This window comes from Lagenorhynchus albirostris, chromosome 10, assembly GCF_949774975.1.
Source record: "Lagenorhynchus albirostris chromosome 10, mLagAlb1.1, whole genome shotgun sequence".
NCBI classification, from domain to species: Eukaryota; Metazoa; Chordata; class Mammalia; order Artiodactyla; family Delphinidae; genus Lagenorhynchus; species Lagenorhynchus albirostris.
Window position 1 is genome coordinate 45,911,470 of NC_083104.1, and position 19,587 is coordinate 45,931,056.

At 47.9% G+C, this 19,587-nt stretch overlaps 1 protein-coding gene and 1 long non-coding RNA gene across 2 annotated transcripts in view; both read left to right on the plus strand.

The window, feature by feature from the left end:
- The first annotated feature begins 1,027 nt into the window (after nt 1-1,027).
- LOC132527134 (uncharacterized) lies at nt 1,028-6,009 on the plus strand. Its single transcript, XR_009542871.1, has 4 exons — nt 1,028-1,234; nt 1,395-1,485; nt 2,331-2,527; nt 4,041-6,009. It is a non-coding gene; the product is annotated as an uncharacterized LOC132527134 (long non-coding RNA).
- Nucleotides 6,010-12,089: 6,080 nt separating this feature from the next.
- Nucleotides 12,090-19,587, plus strand: part of SNRK (SNF related kinase) — a 134,860-nt gene continuing 127,362 nt past the window's right edge. Inside the window, exon 1 of the mRNA XM_060162284.1 lies at nt 12,090-12,128. The gene's annotated coding sequence lies outside the window, so the exon portion shown is untranslated. The remainder of the gene's footprint in view (nt 12,129-19,587) is intronic.

Consider the following 19,587-nt stretch of genomic DNA (forward strand, 5'->3'; position numbering starts at 1 on the left):
AGGAGGATGGGTGGATGGGTGGGTGGGTGGGTGGGTAAATGAATAGATGAGGTAGCTGCTCAGTTTGTAAAAACCTAAGAGGCTCTGTCCAGGCACCTCACACCCTCAATGCCCCCTTTCCAGCAGGCAGTCAAGGAGATCATGGCTGTGGGTTTTTACTGTCTGAGTCTCTCCACCATGCATTTTTCCTGTCCCCGACAGAGCCGGCCTCTCCAGTCCCCCACCCTCTGGCTTCTTATCAGCTCCATGCTGTCTCTTTGCATTAAAGTGACAAGAAGCAGCACAAGGCTGCCGACAGGAGTCTGGAGCTGTAATTTGCACTGACATTCACTGGCGTTATCCACTTATTGCCTGGTAAGCCAAATAGGAGATCTGTCTGATTTTGATCCCAGGAAGAGAAATAACAACCCTGCTCTGCTTCAGCCATTTAAAGCAAAGCACCAGGCCGGTCCTCGGGCCTGAGTCCTGGCTGGCAACTCCCACCTTCATGATGTGGGTATCATCTTCCTCTGGCTGGAACTGCCTTTCAGATCTGACATCTGGCAAACACTGGATGGTTGGGGAGGGGGGAGGCCATGCCATCCTCTCAGCTGGTGACAGCACTGACCACAGCTTGCCAAGGGTCCTTAAAGGAGCCTCCGGGGGATTTAAGTGCCCCTGGGAAGTCAGGCCCCGGCTGAAAATACCTCAGCAGCTCTCCTCTGCCTCCCCAGCCCCTCCCTTTAAACTCTCCCGCCTGTAAGAGAAATGAGGCTGAATGAGAGGCTCGGGAGAAGAGCACCAAGCAGTCGGCCTGTGGGCACGGCCCGCTACGTAATTTACAAAATGAAAATGGGGGCCCCTTGTTCAAAAAAGCAGGAAACGTGTCGTTAAAGGTACTAAAATAATAAGGCCTTTTCCTTTTTTTTGGTGGCCTCTCTCTGATTTGTCATAGTATTTTTTATTTGCTATGTAGTACTGTTCCAAGTATAAATAGATAAATAAATATTATTTACTAGCACGATCTTTACCCTTCATCTCTAGATTATACAAGGACAGTTTTAAATGCACATGGAAGAGCTTTTAACTCAGATGTGGAATCACCAAAATGACACAAATCGTATTTCCTAACTCGTCTATTCATCTCTAGTTCATCGCTACCAGAACAATGGAAATGCTGCATGGAACTGTTCTTATTTCACTTCTTGATATACAGGCTTTTGACCAACATTCTCCGCCTTCATCTGACTGATGAGTAAGGGAGGACTGAAGGGAAAAGAAACCGGGGTTGCCCTTTCTTTCCTTCCATGTCATCATTTTCAGTGTAAATAGTCGATACAGAGAAGTAACGTTAAGAACGTGGTAGAGTTCCTTGACCTTTCTTAGAACACGATCGTCTTCTTTCTGTGTTTAAGGCAGGTTGTGGAGTGCCTACAGTGGCCAGGCGTGTCCAAATGCTCTGTATGCTTGAACTCATTGGATCGTCTTGACAACCCCACATGGCAGGTAAGTTACTTATATTTTTCAGAAAATAATTGGAGGCACTGGGAGGTTAAATGACTTGCCCAGGGTCCCGGAACATGCCACTGGCAGAGCCGAGATGCAGGCAGGAGGGGTCTGGCCCTGGAGTCCCAGCCCTGCCCACTAGGGTCTCCTGCTGCTTAGGACAGATCAAGGAAAGATCTGGGGGGAGTCCCACCCTTCTCTTTACCCCTGTGTCTGTCAGGTCTATGTACCAGGGCTGGGGATTGGGGGTGGGAGGGACAGGGAGCGTCTTTCCCTTCGAGTGTGAGTCACTTCTTTCAGGTGTGTCACTTCTTTAAAATGTTACCTTTGGGTTTCCCTGGCGGCGCAGTGGTTGGGAGTCCGCCCGCCAATGCAGGGGACACGGGTTCGTGCCCCGGTCCGGGAAGATCCCACACGCCGCGGAGCGGCTGGGCCCGTGAGCCATGGCCGCTGAGCCTGCGCGTCCGGAGCCTGTGCTCCGCAACGGGAGAGGCCACAACAGTGAGAGGCCCGCATACGGAAAAAAAAAAAAAATGTTACCTTTGCTCAAGCCCAGATCAAGGGGCTTACTGACATTTTAAAGATGACGAGGTGGGTGAGGTTTACAGTGGGACGCCTTGGAGTCTGCTGGGTCCAGATAAGTTGGGAGAGGGCAGCTGGGGGTCTGAGGAAGCCCCTTCCTCCCAGCTGTTGTTGGACTCGGGAGTGGGGGAGTTGGCAGGGGAACCAGCCAGTGAAGCCCTGGCTTGGTTTCCCTCATGCCTCAGTGAAAGGCGCGAGTGTGCACACACGCCCCAGCTCTGCCTCCAGCCACATGCTTAGAAACCGTGTCCTTTCACCCCCAGTCTCCTCTTTCTCGAAGTGACTCAAAGGTGTTCCCCACCCGCTGCTTGGAAAAGCATTGCCCGGCAGGTTCACCGGGTCAGAGGAAAAGCCCTTGGCATCCGGAACACGGAACACCGGCCTGCAGACGTCAGCAGGAAGCAAGGACGGCCAGGAGGAGGGAAGTGACAACTCCCTGTCGGGCGTGGCGCTTGCGTTGGTAGGAAAGGGCAGGGAGGGCGGGGAGGGCCGGGGTCATGGAGCAGAATGAAGGGTCGGGGAGCGCACAGAGGAGGGAGGTGCAGCATCGGATGGGCACTTTGCCCATGGTCCCTGGAAGATGGAAGGAGCCCTGCGATGCCCAGTGGTTTTACAGTGGCCCTAAATGGTTCATCATCACCCAGCCATCCAGTCCTGTCCAGTCATCTTTATGACATCTTTATAGCAAAGCTAGTTACCTTTGCCCCAAGTAGCGTGTGCTCTCTGGTTAGCCATCCAAACGGGGTTATGTCAGATGGGAGTCATGTCTCCCCTCTCTTAGCCCGCAGGTTATGGGGCAGAAACCCCCAGTCCCGCCTACCGTAAAGACTTCTGTATCTGGTGCATTGATACACAGTTGGAGGTTTGTTCCATAAACATTCCTGCAGACGCGAACTTAAATGTCCCATCATTTAGGAATTAAAAACAAAAAGTACAATCATCCCTCAGTATCCATGGGGGATTGGTTCCAGGACCCTGCGGACATCACACTCTATAGATGCTCAAGTCCCTTCTGTACAATGATGTAGGACTGGGGCCCTCCATATCCGCAGGTTCCTCATCCCCTGAATCTGGGATTGAGGACGGAGAGGCCGCATTACAGAGGACCGACTGTGCAACATAGCAGGCTATTGACTCCTACAGACTGGATGCCTGGACCTGGAGAAAGGACATCAGTGAAGGGAAGCTATGGCTTAAAGCGATGCTTTCACAATTCTGATAGCAGTTTCTTTCCACTGTTGGTGTTTCCTTTTCCCAGAATGCAGAAGGCTTTGTCTGCTTTTCTCCATCTTTGCTCTGTGCTGTCCAATGCCTTTAGGGGAATCTTACTGATCAGCAACAGTTTGGGGCGGGGGAGGCCGGTGGGCAGAGCTCTCTTTCCTCTCCTGTTTCCCTTTTTGGGTTGTAATGCTCTATTTCTCTCTGGATATATTGTTTGGAGACCATCAGGCATGTGTTTGATGCATGACGCAAATGTCATGTGGTGGTGTTAACGTCACACGGTTGACAAAAGAAGACGAGGAAAAGGATCCCAGCAGATGGATCGGTATTACATTTCGTACTACACACGGTCCACTCCTGACGGCCCAAAGCAAACAGCAGTCACTTTGTCAGTGGAAAAATGCAAGTTTTTCTCTTGTCTCAAGTGAGAAGTCCCCATATGTCCTTACTCACTTCTCAGGGAATTTGCTTTTTCTTGGTTTTCTTTTTTTCTCCTCAAAAATGCTGATGGTCCCAGGGCTTAGGGACAATAATTGTTGCTCCTTTTCAACATAAAGGTCAGGATCCTTTGTTACAAAGCAGGTTTTGTGGCCCAGATAAAGCTGGGCAGACATGATCTCTGCTAAAGAGTAGCGGAAAATAATTCGCTCCCCGGTTGTCACGCGTGGCCAATTTGAGTGAGAAAAGGGGGCTTGTGGGTGCAAGAGCATACGAAACCACACAGTTATGGTCTCTCACTTTTCTTTTTATAGGCAGGCAAAAGAGACCCCCAAAATGTCAGACACTGCTGGATCTTGAAGGGAAGGTCAGTAAAAAAAACAATAAGCCGTTTTCTCCTTTTGTTTTCTGTTATCTTGTGTTAACTGTTTCTTCATAGTTATCTGTTAATGTTGTTTTAAGTCTCCAGCAAAGATTCAGACACTATGATGATACAGTTATGTTTATAAAATACGGGGGACCTGCTCTCGTCCTGGCTTGCTGATTTCCAGGTTTCTTCTGGCTTTCACACAGAAGAGCTGGGGTGTTGAATGCCCAGCAGTTGGAGGTTGACCCCTGGCTGGCTGACCCCCATCCCTGAGTTCCTCTCCACCAGCCACCAGTCAGGTTGGAAGCATCACTTGGCAGTATGGCCACCGCGGACCATTCCTCTCAAGTTGTTGTGGGTTGCCGTGGAAACAAAGAGGTCTTAATGTTAAAAGTAATTTGGTCCTTAATGGAGACGGTCTCTCACTAAAGGAAAGTTAACTTGGGAACCATTCGAGTCATGCCCAGTCACTGGCCCCACTGCGCACCCCCGTCCCACTTTCTTCTGCTTGCCTAGAGGTCTTAATTTTGATGATGTATGAGGTGTCAGCCAGAAGATCTTGTGCTCTGCGAAGCACTATAAAAAGGCAGATGTATGACTGTGTCATCCACAAATACCCTAGGAAGGTGAGTGTTAAACCAATGTTAATAATAAATGTTTTCTTCCGAAGTAAGTTACGGCAGTATCACCAGAGCCCTTTAAAATGTAACGAACCAATGAAATCTCAGGGAGCTGAGGGACACCTAACCCTGCCATCGTCCCTGTAGTACAGTCAGGAAAGTTATGAAGGGCCATCCCATCTGGTCTGCGTCTGCCTGAAACCCTTGGATGGAAAGAGGAACAGTCCCTCCAAACATCTGAGCTTGATCTCTGCAACTGAGAAATCTTGAGACCAGAAAGCCCCAGGGAATGCAGAAATGCCTCTTTAAAGGTCGTTTTGAGGAAACATGGCCACTGACCCATCACACTGACTCAGCCTCCCTGCCCCCACCATTTTGCTAACGGGCTCCGTTGATTTAAATGGAAGGAAGCGAAGAAACACTCTCTGAGCTAGGTCCTGCCTGACCTCCCATTGCGGGCTGCTGCCTTGATCATACAGCAAGTACTGGTCTTGACTCCTGGCTCCCGCGGGGGCTTGTCTGAAGATAGTCCCCAGGTGGGGAGCCTGGAAGAAGAACTGCGTGCTTGTGTGCATAATTTGAAGCTTACTTTGCAGGGACCCATAGTTGTGCTGTCTTTGCTCAGGAAAATTCTAAGCTGAAATTCTGTATTCCAGCCCCTGTGGATATAAAGTCCTAACTGTTCCTCATCTTCTCCTGTTCTTCAGCCAATCGTCAGATTGGTGGTTGTTGCTATTGTTGTTTTCTCCTAGGAGGTCCTTCCTGGTTTAAGCAAAAGAGTCAGCATCATTGAGAAGATGAGTCAAAATGCTCCAGTGTCAAGCTGGGTTCCCCAGAAGCAGACCCTGAGGGAAGATTATAGAGAAAGTGACTCATTAGGAAGTGTTCCGTAGGGTGGGGAAACAGGACTGGGAAGGGAAGGAGGACGTGTTGTCAAGCCACATCCCTGGGAGGGTAATGCTGGCATAGTCCCTCAGGGGCACGGTGTAGGTGACACCTAAGCGTCCCCATTGGGGATGAGGGAGTTGGAGAGTTTATAGCCCTCTCATCGGTTAAGGGCTGCAGGGGCAGGACATACAGGGAACGCAGCCAAGGCAGTTCCAGGTGCCCGTGGTCCATCCTCTGACACAGATGCAGGTGCTGCTGGGATTGGAAGCCTCAGGAGAGACCTCATGCTCAGAAATGCTAAGCAATCTGAGATGTTGACATAGGACCGACAGTCACTGCCACACACCCCACATACAGGAAAATAAAACAAAGAAGGGAACTCAAAGTTTACTTCCAGGTTCATTGACTTGTCCCTTATTCAGTCATTCAGCAAACATTATTGAGCACCTGCTATATTCGTCATTGTGCTAAATGCTGGGGCTTTAAAAAAAAAAGGAGGAGGAGGTAGCACTGATCTTGTATCTGAGAGGCTAAGAGTGTAATAGGGTGGGGTGGGGAATATGTACCTAATGTCCATCACCCGCTCAGGTTGGGACCCAACTAGTCCTAACTTTTGTCTGGGTCTGTCCCACCTCAAAGAAGCTCTCTGTGGGCTTCCCTGGTGGGAAGAGTCCGTCTGCCGATGCAGGGGACATGGGTTCGTGCCCTGGTCCGGAAAGATCCCACATGCCGCGGAGCGGCTGGGCCCGTGAGCCATGGCCGCTGAGCCTGCGCATCCAGAGCCTGTGCTCTGCAACGGGAGAGGCCACAGCAGTGAGAGGCCCGCATACCGCAAAAAAAAAAAAGAGAAGCTCTTTGTATAATGGCATAATCCAGGGGCTACAGGGCTACGCTGCTTCATGTGACTATAGCACCTGGCAATACCTGGATGAAAAGCACAACATGAGTGTGAGGTATTATTAGTAATAAAAGTGGCATTTAGTGGGCTTCCCTGGTGGCACAGTGGTTAAGAATCCGCCTGCCAATGCAGGGGACAGGGGTTCGAGCCCTGGTCCGGGAAGATCCCACTTGCCATAGAGCAACTAAGCCCGTGGCACCACGGCTACTGAGCCTGGGGTCTGGAGCCCACAAGCCACAACTACTGAGCCCGCGCCACAACTACCGAAGCCCGTGTGCCTAGAGCCCGTGCTCTGCAACAAGAGAAGCCGCTGCGATGAGAGGCCCTCGCACAGCAACGAAGAGTGGCCCCCGCTCGCCACAGCTGGAGAAGGCCTGCGTGCAGCAGCAAAGACCCAACGCAGCCAAAAATAAATAAATAAAATAATAACAATAAAATAAAATAAAAGTGGCATTTAGCAATACTGAAATAAATAAGCTGACACAGGAGTTTTGCTCTGCATTTAGGGAAATGTTCTGGGTCTCCGAGGCCCTATGTCTTAGAATCAAACGCTTCCAACAGCCATAAAACATTCCTGCCCTGGTTTGTTTTAGGACTTGAGCATTTTTCTGGCATCCTTGCTTTAGTAAGTGCCCTGCTGCTTCCAAGCAATGTGGCTGCGTAGGCGGCATTTCAGCTGCAGCTCAGGCAGGGTTACTTAAGGTCATGTCCATCTATTGCCCATGACCTACCGGCCAGGACCAGGAGGGAGGGACAAGGCATGGGAGTGACTGGAGAGTAACAGCAAAACTTTTCTCATTTGTAGGGTAAAGCAGGTTAGGAAAAGTGTAAAGCAATCCTGTCCCTCCATTCCTAGGACCAAAGACTCGATGATCAAAACAGACCCTGCCAGGTAAATTATAGGGCACATAAATAAATGATGAATACTTTTTAAAGTGTAAGTATGTCCCAAATATCTCCTGGGATACACTTATACACTTATATTAAAACATTCCTTGTTACTTATGTGAAATTCAGATGAAACTGGGCATCCTGTATTTTTCTTCTCCAGTGTTATCTGGCAACCCTACCTGCAAGGGCTTCACCAGAAGGAATTTACTCCTTTAATTCCTTATCCAGGTGGGAAATGGAAAGCCAGATATGACTGGAGGCCTCCATTTCAGGCCTCTGGGAGGTTCAGATCTCTCCAGCTGAGCCATTTATCTGAAGTCAACTTAAAATCGCTTTTTAAGATCCTCCCTCAACTGTTCCTCGGGCTGGAAACGTGGACCCCAAACTGATCTTGAACTCGCACTTCAATTCCCTAATGCCCAGCAGAAAGGCCCACCTGGAGAGGTGTTCGCGGGCAGGAAAACGGAGGCAAGGTGAGGAAACGACCTCAGGTGAGGATCCCTTAGCAGGGCCTCCGATTCCAGAACTTCTTATTCACATGTAATTCCTTAGACTTTTAATCTGCGATGGGCTTGCCTTACGCTTATGAAGGAATTCAATAATGCTTTAATTTTTCTTAACTACAAGAATGAAAAGCTCATCTAAAGTTAAATGCCACATGCAGATGTTATTCTGTTTTTTATTTTTTTTGATGACTCCATGTATTTATTAGTGTAATACTTTTTCAACCCAAAATGCACTAAGTACAATTGATATAAAAAGTGACATTTTGACGTTACCATTTTAAGCAAAGACAATTTTCTCCACACAAATTTCTAGCCAGAGAATATCATACGAAACAAATTTGAACCTCAGGCCACCAAGCCATTCAAGAGGGATGGAGAGGAAGCATCTGCTATAACTCCTCAGTGCAACCGCATCATTTTTCTCTATTTCAAAGTTCTGTCGTGTTTAGTCTTTATTTTGCCCCTAAGGAATTTTTCGCGTGTTATATCTTTATTTAAATTGCAATTTGAGTGAAGGGTAATCATGAGTCCCAAGATGACTGAAAACTTGGTAAAGAAACTGGTTCAAAAGAAGAACTTCCTAAAAAAAAAGGCTCTCTTCTGCCCATTTTCCATCAACCGTCATCTACTGTCACCACCTCCTGTTAGGCCATTCCTTGGGGAGAACTGCAGACTTTTTTGACGTGACGTTTTATGTGCAAACCGCATTTATTTACTTTCAGGTTGGTGTTGATTATGTAAATTTCCCTTCTTTGTTCAGTTGCAGCAGTTCAGCAAGGGACAGGTGCAGGCAGACCGGCACAGGAATCTCACAGGCAGATTTTCAAGCCGTAGAGAAGTATCATCAGCCCCAAACCTCAAAGTTGCAGGCACTTTTTTCCTGGCATAGCCAGCCCTTTCTCAGCAGTCACCTCATTTGAGCCTCGACACCGTTTTGAGGGAGGGCACCGCAAATGTCATCCAAACCCTTTGGCAGGGCCCGTCCAACGCGACAGGGGTGGTGACAGAAACGTCATTTGTGGCCCCGGTTCTTCCCATTTGAAGCAGCTGTTAAGCAGTGAACCTGGAGCCAGATTCTGGATTTTAGAGCCCAGGTCTGGGATATGCTGTTGAAGGATGCCAGTTCCTGCCTTCCATCGTCTACCTGGTGGAGGCCACAGATTCATTCCTTAAATCCTTATTGAACCAGGACGGTGTGCCGGGCACACTCCAGGTGCTGGGGATGCAGCTAGGAAAGGCAGACAAGGTTCAGGCCTCCATGGGGCTTCCATTCTGGAGGTGGCAACAGATGGCGACAAGTGCTCTGAAGATAGGGGCAGAAGGACCAGGTGGGAGGCAGGGCTGCTTTATGGACGGTGAATAGGAAGTTCTTTCTGGAGAGGGGATGCCTGACCAGCCAGCCTCCTGTCCGTGTGGGGCCCCAGCTCTGCAGGCAGGGCAACTGCTGAGCTGCAAGATGGGAACAGGCTTGCTGTCTGAGGGCCAGCCAGGGAGGACAGCAGGTCAGAGTGGACCCAACAAGTTGGAGAGAAGGGAGATGCTGTCCGAGCACCAGGCAGGCTCAGCCCATGGTCAGGAGCTTGGATTTTATTTGAATGGTGATGGGGAAGCTGCTGGAAAGCAAATCTTAGCCCAGGTTCTCACCTTCTCCGGTAAAGATCAACAGAGAAAGAGGATGTGGGCTCAGGCACAGATGGGGCGGAGTGGAAAGTGCACGGAGACCCTCACAGGTGATGGCCAGGTGTCCCCCTGTTGAGGAGATTTGCCTCTGGAAGAGGGCGGGTGAGGCCCCTGGCTGCTGCCTTGCTGTCCGAAGGTTGGCTCCTGGAGCTTGGGGTTTCCCCAGGGTGTAAAATTCCATTTCCTGAAGCTTCATGTACTTCTCCAGAAAGCTAGTAGGTGTCCTGATGAGGTTTCAGACCCTGTAGCAGCACTTTTTAGACCCTGGTGGCCTTAACACAGGTTAGGATGGTCCCGTCTGCCTATGCAGACTGCCAAGAAAAGACATTCCAAACTGTCGTGGGGATGAACAGAGCTGAGGCCTGGCCCAGAGGCGGACTTGGGAGAAGGTCAATCGGACACCTTATCCAGGCGCCAGATTAAAACATTTCGACCAGTGGTTCTTAGAGTGTGGCCCCTGCATCAGCATCAAGTGGGGACTTGTTGGAAATGCTAAATCAGAAAGTCAGCTTTCTGTATTTTAACAAGCGCTCCAGATGATTCTAGTACTCAATATTAAGTTTGAGAACCGCTCCTTTAGAAGAAAGCGGGGCAGATAGTTAAAAAAAAAAATTCCCGCTTTTGCTGAGACATGGCTCAAATCAGAGCAAAACCAGAAAACTTCAAGGCACGGGGATGTGGGATGTAGTCTTTGCCTCAAACTCAACCAACCACAGAGACTAATATCCAAGTTATAACTTCTCAGTCGAGCAAAACTCCATCATGAAACATATTAATAAAGACTGATCTCTGGCTGTTTCTCCCACCCAGTTTCCAAGGCCCTGGTTTATTCTTGGTGCACTCTGGATACTCCTGGAGCATTCATTCATTCATTCATTCTCACACTCCTGGCTGCCGAAGATACAAGATAATGAAACCCTACGTCCACCCTCAGGTAGTTTGCTTCAAGGAGAGGCATATAGTTTGTGAATGAAAAATTACAGGGCAGGGTAATAATTACTACAAGAGTGCTCTGGGCTGGGGTGGGGCTCCTCACCTAGGGCAGGAGGGAGGAGGTCTCGGCCAGGCTTGGAGAAACAGAAACAGCAGGGGTTAATCCAGTTCAGCCAGCCTAGTGGCTGAGTCACATCATGACGCAGTCCGATGGCACAGCTCCAGTTCGCAGTCCTAACTTCCCCTTGAGAACAGAATTGTCTGCAGAGTCCAAGTACACCCCGTGACCACAAGTGTGTGCTTGGGGCGTCAGGGGTTGACTGGAGGAGTGAGGGCACCACTGGCAGCTCCAGCCCCCAGATTACTGGCCAGGGGCTGCATTACCAGCTCCTTTTCCCGAAGAGCGTTCTCATTGGCCGGTCCACCAGTTCCAAAGCCCAGCAACTCGGTCTCAGTCCTGTCACCCCAGTAGACACTCGAAAACCTCACTTCTATCCCAGCATTTTGTCCTTTTGATCAAGAAAGGACCGGGGATAAATCCCTGTCCACACAATCAAGAACCTCAGTCCTTAACACATAGTCTTAGCGGTTCTACTCACGTGCACAGCGTGGTCCTCCTTTGGTAATTCATTCGTTCAGAACTATTATGCCAGGCCCTGATCCAGATGCCTCCTCTACACAGTCATCCTGTTACTGATGGTTAATAATTATGCGGTAATTTTTAGTCTCACTAGGAATGAAAAATGCGACAAGAAACTACCATTTTTTACCCATCAAATTAGCAATACTTTGTTTTAAAGAAAATACTCAGTGCTAGTGAGGAGGCTGTGAGATGGGCAACTGCAGCATCATAATTAGCAATAGAAATGGGACATCCTTTCTGGAAAGCAGTTTGACAAAAACTATTTCAATGTTAAAACTCATTAACCCAGAAGTTCATCTGGAAGTTTATTATAAGGAAATTATCAGGGATTTAGACAAAGATTTATACCAGCTACCGTTTATACCAGCCATGCACTAAATACATAAATTACCTCCTGTGCCAACAAAGATTTCACCAAAACATTGTTTTTCGTGGCAAAAAAATTACAAACAGGCTACATTTACAGTAATAGAGAATGTTTAAACAAATTAGACTAAGTCATAGAACACAGTATGCATTAAAAACTGTCTTTAAAGAATTTTAAATGCCATAGGAAATGTTCTTATATATACAGTATGCTTCTAACTTATAAAAATATATAATAAATATACATGCATTAAAAATAACACAGAGAGGGACTTCCCTGGTGGACCAGTGGTTAGGACTTCCGAACTTCCACTCCAGGGAGCAACTGGTCGGGGAACTAAGATCCCGCAAGCCGCGTGACACGGCCAAAAAAATAATAACAACAAAAATAACACAGAGAAATAGATCAAAATACTACTAGGTAGGATGGAAACTTACTAATGCTTCCCGCGTTTTCCTAGTTTTCTGCAATTGGCCTGTATCCCTTTAATAACAGGAAATGTTACAAAAATGAAAGGCGCCTGCGCGAGCACACACGTGACTTCTCCAGGGTATGAGGAACTGCTTATCGCGTTGTTCCTTCAGACGGCTGCCTCCTGGTCCAGTCTTGGTGAGTCACCCAACTCGTCTGAGTATTTAATTTTCTCTTTGCAAAATGAATGTGATAATCCCGGCCTCTCCACCTCATAAGATAGTTGTATGTTGCTGCTGCCTCCTGCCCATAAAACCCCAGGTGAATGCTAATTACTGTTATTACTAACAGACCAATGCTTTCTGGGAGAGGTGAGTCCCGGTGACGGTGACATCATCAGGAAGGCTCATGTAAGAAAGGAATGGTCTCCTGGGACATGAAGTCTCCTCTTCCCAGAAACCTTCGTCCTGTGTATTACTCCGCAGGTACTGTTGCTGGTACCAAAGGGTTTGAAAGCTTGATGGCGTTCCACGGAGCGTTTGTTTCTCACTCATACATTTGAGCTGGGGTTTGGCTGATCCTGGCTGGGATCAGCTGGGTTGGGTTCCACGCTGCTGTTTGGGTCCAGGTCTGTCCCACATGCCTCTCATCCTCCCGGGACCAGCAAGCTAGCTGGGGCATGTTGTTCTCCTGGTGACGGGGAGAGGCGTAAGAGGACACGCCCAACCGCACAAGCACATTTCGAACCACTGTATGCGTCACGTCTGCTGATACCCTCCAGCCGAGTCCAAAATCATGGAGCAGGGAAGTGTTTCCCTCCCAGGGTTGTGGGAGGGTCTGCAGAGTTACACAGCAGAGGATGTGGTCGCTGCAGAAGGTGAGGAACCGAGGCTAATGATTCAACCTAGCAGGAGGAGGGTTGGGAAGGTAAAATGAGCCACGAAGTTGTTAGCTCTGTTCGGACTGAAGGCAAGGAGGGAAAGAGATGGGAAGCCCGGGCTGCGACTTGTTGGAGGCAGCCAGGAGATGCCCACTCTGCGTCCCTTGTTCATGTAGCCAGCAGTTATTGGGGGTTGGCCTTGGAACTTGGTGAGGCTCTGAGCTGGGACGCAGTGGAGATGAGAATGAAGGCAGGACTCTCTTCCGTCTAGCTGTTTTCCTAATCAACTTTCTTTACACACCTGCAGCCCATTGCCATATTTTAAACGCCCTTTCATTTGCAACTGTCCTGCCTCTTGTGTTGCCATGGTTTTAAAAGGTGGCGTGTATTTAAAAAAAAGTTTTTCTATTAAAGTATAGGTGATTTACAATGTTGGGTTAGTTACTGCTGTACGATAAAGTGACTCAGTTATACGTATATATATATATATATATATATTCTTTTTCATATTCTTTCCCATTATGGTTTATCACAGGATATTGAATACAGTTCCCTGTGCTATACAGTAGGACCTTGTTGTTTATCCATTCTTTATATACCAGTTTGCATCTGCTAATCCCAAAATCCCAATCCGTCTCCCACCCTCCACCCCCTTGGCAACCACCAGTCTGTTCTCCATGTCCGTGATTCTGTTTCTGTTTCATAGATACGTTCATTTGTGTCATATTTTAGATTCCACATTTAAGTGATATCATATGGTATTTGTCTTTCTCTTTCTGACTTACTTCACTTAATATGATAATCTCTAGTTGCATCCATGTTGCTGCAGATGGCATTATTTCGTTCTTTTTTATGGCTGAGTAATATTCCATTGTCTGTGTGGACCACATCTTTATTGATTCATCTGTTGATGGACATTTAGGTTGTTTCCATGTCTTGGCTATTGTGAATAGTGCTGCTGTGAACATAGGGGTGCATGTATCTTTTCGAATTATAGTTTTGTCTGGGTATATGCCCAGGAGTGGGATTGCCGGACCATGTGTTAATTCTATTTTTAGTTTTCTGAGAAGGTGGCGTGTATTTTTATCACCTCAAGGCCATATATCAAGCACTTCCCTCATGCGTAAACATCTTTATGATCGGAGTTCTCCCTGGGAAAATCAAATGCGTGTGTTCCCAGTCTGGACTGTCAGGATCCATCTGACAGTGTGGTCTATCATCTAGGAAGGAGGGTCCGCCTGCCAGGGCAGCACCTGAGGAAGGTGGGGAGTGGGGTAGCTTCTGCAGATGTGCTCACACAGAGCTAGCTGAGGAGATGCCTCCCCGGAGACAGCAGGGATGGAGAGCTGCGGAGACAGAGCCACGACCTGGCAGCTGGCCGCGCATGCTCTGGCTTCAGTGGGAGTGACAAGGCTTGAGGAAATGTTGGCTGAAGGAAGCAAATAGAACCCCACACAGCCCTACAGGACCAAGTCCCCGACTTTCCCTTTACACTTAGCTGTGCCGGGGTCTGAGTCTTAACAGGGATGAACAGGGCCCAGCTGGAGGAATGAAATGCACCCTGCAACCCTGGAAGATGGAAACTAGCGTAAACCAAGGGCTTTACCCCAGCGGGAGAGTCCAGGGTAACATGACTTTCTTTACTCGGAACCAGATGAGTTAGCACAACGATAAAAGAGAAGTCTCCTTTTCCTTCTGAAAAGAACCAAATACATAAGAAAAAGAATACCTAGTGTGGAATTCTGTCAAGTAATGGCAGATGTCCCTGTTAGGTTGGCACCTGCCTTGCAAGAGCTCACTGTAACGATCAAAAGGCAAGGGTTGGGGGAGATCAGCTCGCTGCTTTGTGACCACCTAGAGGGGTGGGATAGGGAGGGTGGGAGGGAGGCCCAAGAGGGAGGGGATATGGGGATATATGTATACATATAGCTGATTCACTTTGTTATACGGCAGAAACTAACACAACATTGTAAAGCAATTATACTCCAATAAAGATGTTTTTTTTAAAAAAAAAGACAAGGGTTGGGCCCCAGTCTAATTAGGAGAAAAATCATCAGACACATCCCAAAACACCTGACCAGCACTGCTCAAAACTATCAACGTCATGGGAAACAAGGAAAGTCAGAGAAACTGCCACAGCCGGGAGGAACCTAAGCAGACATGAGGAATGCAGTAACCTGGATGGGATCTTGGAACAGAACAAGACATTAGGTAAAAATTAAGGAAATCCAAATAAACTGTGGACTTCCATTAATAATAATGATCAATACTAGCTCATTACGTGTAACAAATACACCACCTTAATGTAAGATGTTTATAACAGGGGAAACTGGATACAGGATGTATTGGAACCCTCTGTGCTATCTTCTTAATTTTTCTATAAATCTAAAACTGTTCTAAAAAAAATAAAGTCTATTAAAAAATCAATTCAAGAGTCGAAAGCACAGACATGGAAGCCAGGCTGCCTGGGGTCCAGTCTCGGCTCCTCCTCCCCTTGGGTAAAGCCACGTAACCCTTTCTGCCATGCCTCAAGTTTCCTCGCCGTAAAATGGGAATAATCATAAGACCTCTGATTGTCCTGGGGACTAAATAAGTTAAAACTTGTCAAACTCTGGAAGAGTGCTTGGCACCAAATAAGTGCTACATGTGCTTATTTAGGACATAAATAAAACTGAAGATGTTCACCTCACATGTTCTATAAAACAGGAGGAAGTGTACCTTAGCTGAGTTTTAATTTTTCTTAAAAAAAAAAAAAAAAGGAGCATGCTTAGGGCTCAGTTTGGGCTCCACTGTCCCAGAAATCCCGTGACCCCACCCCTTCCCTCTCGCTTGGCCTGAATTTGGTTCTTCCTGTTCTCTCTCCCAATGGTTTCCCATTCTTTGCCAGGTTCACACGGGGTGACTCAGCCTGGAAACCTCCCGCCAGGAGGCACATCAGCACGGGCAGATCCACTGCTTTCTCGCCTGTCCTAGCTCTTCCTTCCTGCCCGGGAGGGTCCTACTGCACCTGCGTTCCAGCAATACCCCCAGACACCTCCAAGCCCACCACCCTCCCCCAGACACGTGGCCCCAATCCCTCTGTCTCTCCTGCCTGTGCGGATGCCCTTCCAGCTCAGAGAGCTTTGGTAAAGAGGGGACATCACCGCCCAACAGGATGCCTAGGAAATGCGTGTGTTCCTTTTTGCCCAGGAAGAGATCTTGCTAAAGAACAATCCTGAACTTTGTCCAAATGGTTGAAAGCTTGACACGAGTCATCTTCCTGTGAGCATCTGAAAAACGCCTGTGTCCAAGCAGAACTGGAAGCACAGATCTGCTCTTTCCTTTAGTCAAGACCTTGAATTCCTGGAGCTGTTTCCTGCCCCACTCATGGCCATGGTCCCTCTCAGGGGCTGCCAGGTAACATGCAAGCCAAGCACTGCCGTGTGGCAGCGACAGAAAATCCAAAGGATCCAAGCGTCTACAGGATGAAGCTGGATCTCCCAATACTCTTCCCTGGTGGGTTCCCCCACTTTTTCCTAAAGAGACTTATTTCTTGTCCAAAATCCTGAGACACTGGTGAAGGGGGTCATTAATAGGACCCTCATGTTACAGGTGAAGAAGCCAAGTCCTTCTGGAGACAAAAGAGATTTCAGGCATGTTTCCTGTTTAGAGAAGGGCTTGCAGTTCCTCATCCACATTCCAGCCAGGGTTAGCCTGCTTGCTTGGCTTTTCTTTGCCAGCGCTTGGCAGTGACCTACATAGACCACGTGCCTAATAATAACTTGAACTTTATTAGCACCCAACCTTCAAGGGTCTCTGGGGATTTGGCAAAAGGCAGTATTTAGTAAATCATCTGCTTAAACCTCTGGGGCAGCCTTTGAAGAGAAGAGGCTGCCAGCTGGGAGTATCGGCACAGCCGTCCCTTGTCTGACTTTTTTCTTTTTCATTTATTTATCTGGAAATCTCTAAGACCATGGCTCACTTGTAAAGGTTGATATTTGAGATAGATAACAACTAGTCTGGCTCAGGTATCGGCCAATCAGGATGGATTTTGGCCAAGGGTACCCAACCAAGGCCCTACCCCCACTCCTGCCCCTGATTGGCCAGGTATTGTCCCTAAAGCTGCAGGTTTAGGGGAAGGTCTAGGGAGTTCCAGGGAAGGAGCCTAGGTGGTCAAGGTAGTGGGACAATAGCTGTACCAAAGTGACAGGGAAGTAATTCAGTATTTAACCAGCTGACTGTCAACCCTGTACGTACCCGTATTCTCAGTTCCTGGGAAGTACAGATCCATGCCACATGGCTCAACGTTCTCCTAAGCGTCCATGATGGTTAACCATGGCAGGCTAAGGCGTAGAGGTGTTTGGATTCAAGAGCCGTGCGGATTTCATTTTAGTGCATCTTACCTCCTCTTTGGTCCCCTGGAGCTGGAGCTGGATCAGGTGTAAGAAGAGTGGGTGCAAGTCACAAGTGATAGCATGAGATGATCAAAGTTAGGGAAGCCCAAGAGGGCCCCTAAGTCCAAATGTCGGTGTGGAATGCGATGTGAGAGACAGGATAGAACAGGACAGATGCTGGGAAGATCTAGGACAAGAGGGTCGAGGGGGTCAGAGGGTCTAAAATCACTGCCTCGAAAACTCCATCACTCCTTGCCAGGGAAGCTTAACTGTGGTTAAAAACGTACGGAAGGGTAGAGCTACTCAGTCCTCAACAGTTCTTAGAACTTCCTTGTGAAAACATTTCCCCAAGTGTTTGCAACTCACCCAGCAAGCTCTTTCAGAAAAGTTATCCCAGAGGCCAAAGCTGATACTTAAGAAGGACCTTCATTGTTTGAAGGGCTGCTTCCCACTGGGAAAAAGCATGATTTAGATGGGTGGTCTTTTCCATCACAGAGTCCAAATTCTCTAGGACTCTGGCCACCTCGGAGCAGGGTAGCTTTGTAAATTTTTACCGGTACAGTAATTCTAATAGAGCCATTTTGGAAGTGGTCTCAAAGGCCACCGGAGATGCAAGAATTCTCCTGATGGACGCAAATTGCTTTCCAAACATATGAGTCCTTTCTGCTCTTCTGGGTGAATGCCACGCAATTCTCCAGCTGGCATTTAGGGAGAACTAATCACTTTCTACTATTAACTTATTACGTGAATCATTAAGGGTGACTGAATTGGGAATTCATGCACCAAAATGAGCGCGTCACCAGAATACTTCTATTCAGCATTTATCCAAAATTCTATCATCTATGCAACATGTGGCAGCTTGCAGAGCTCCTGCCGTGCCTGCAAAACTGTCAACAGCCAAATGCCCACACTGAGGAGGAAGCAAGTTTTGTTTTCTGTCTGAGCAGTTGCTGCTACTGTGTTATCCGCGTGGTTGGCTTTAGATTTTCTGATCTTCTCTAAGATGTTTAGGTTTCTGTATTCGCCACATCAGCATTTGGGGCCGGTAATTTTCTAGTTAACTAAATTGGAAGATACGTTGTGGTTCAAATAGGAATCATCATACCCCAGTTGCCAAAGCAAATGTTTACGTAATGCTACCCCCTCTCCCCAAAAGCAAACTGCTTATGCGTTGACACTTTGTTATTATAAACAAGTCCCATTGTTTCTTCCACTGGAAAGTGTAAAAGGACAGAATAAATGGACAACGAGGTCTCTTGCCCCACCTGAGTGGGTTGAAGTGAAAAAAAAGATGGAAAGTTATTGCTCTTCTCAGGGAAGGTTTTTCAAACGTGATTTTCTTTTTTAAATAGGTTATAAATTCCTATGATTCAAAAGTCAGTATCAGGGCTTCCCTGGTGGCGCAGTGGTTGAGAGTCTGCCCGCCGATGCAGGGGACACAGGTTCGTGCCCCGGTCCGGGAAGATCCCACATGCCGCGGAGCGGCTGGGCCCGTGAGCCATGGCCGCTGAGCCTGCGCGTCCAGAGCCTGTGCTCCACAACGGGAGAGGCCACAACAGTGAGAGGCCCGCGTACCGCAAAAAAAAAAAAAAGTCAATATCAAAAGTTATAATTGAGAAGTTTCCCTCTCTCTGCTACCCAGTCTGTTTGGGTCCTCCACTCCACCCCCGGAAGTCATCACTTCACTAGTTCCTTGCATATCTTTCCACTGTTTCTTTGTGCAAATAGAGGTATTCATATTTTCCTCTTAAAGGGAGGTTTGAAATATTTCACTAATACTCAAAGCTCCCCGACCCCGCACTAGGAGGTAAAGTTCAATATGGTAAATAAATTCAGAAGTGACTCCAGAGGACTGAAATTGCATCTGAAGTCTATCTTCGTAGGACCGTCTGCAGCACCGGTGTTTTTTATATACCTGGCTCTTGGGAAAATGATGGACCAGAATTTTCTCCCGACTCCCCGGCTCTGCTTTCACACTCTTGCCTCCTCCCGCGTCAACAGCCCCACAAAAGTTTCTGACAAAGGTGCACCTTTTGTTCTCTTCCCCACGCCCACCTCCCACAAACACACCTTTGTAGGGTCCCGTCACCTTAGTGCCTGTGGGGATGGGTAAATGGCTTCTAACGTATATACAGTATTCCAGGAAGCAATGGCTGGCTCCTTCCATTCAAGGGTTCTTCCAAATGGAAATAGTCCTTCAACATGGGGCTAATGGGAAAACCTGATACTGGAGGATGTCCCAAATGTACAATATTCAACTTACTGATGGAGTGTTTATTATCTGCCAGGTGCTATGGGCGGGTGTCAGGTAGAAGGGTGAGTAGGACATGGTGCCTGCCCTCATGGACCTCATGAGGAGAGTTACAACACGGAAGAGCACGAGGGTGCAGAGCTCGGAGAAGGC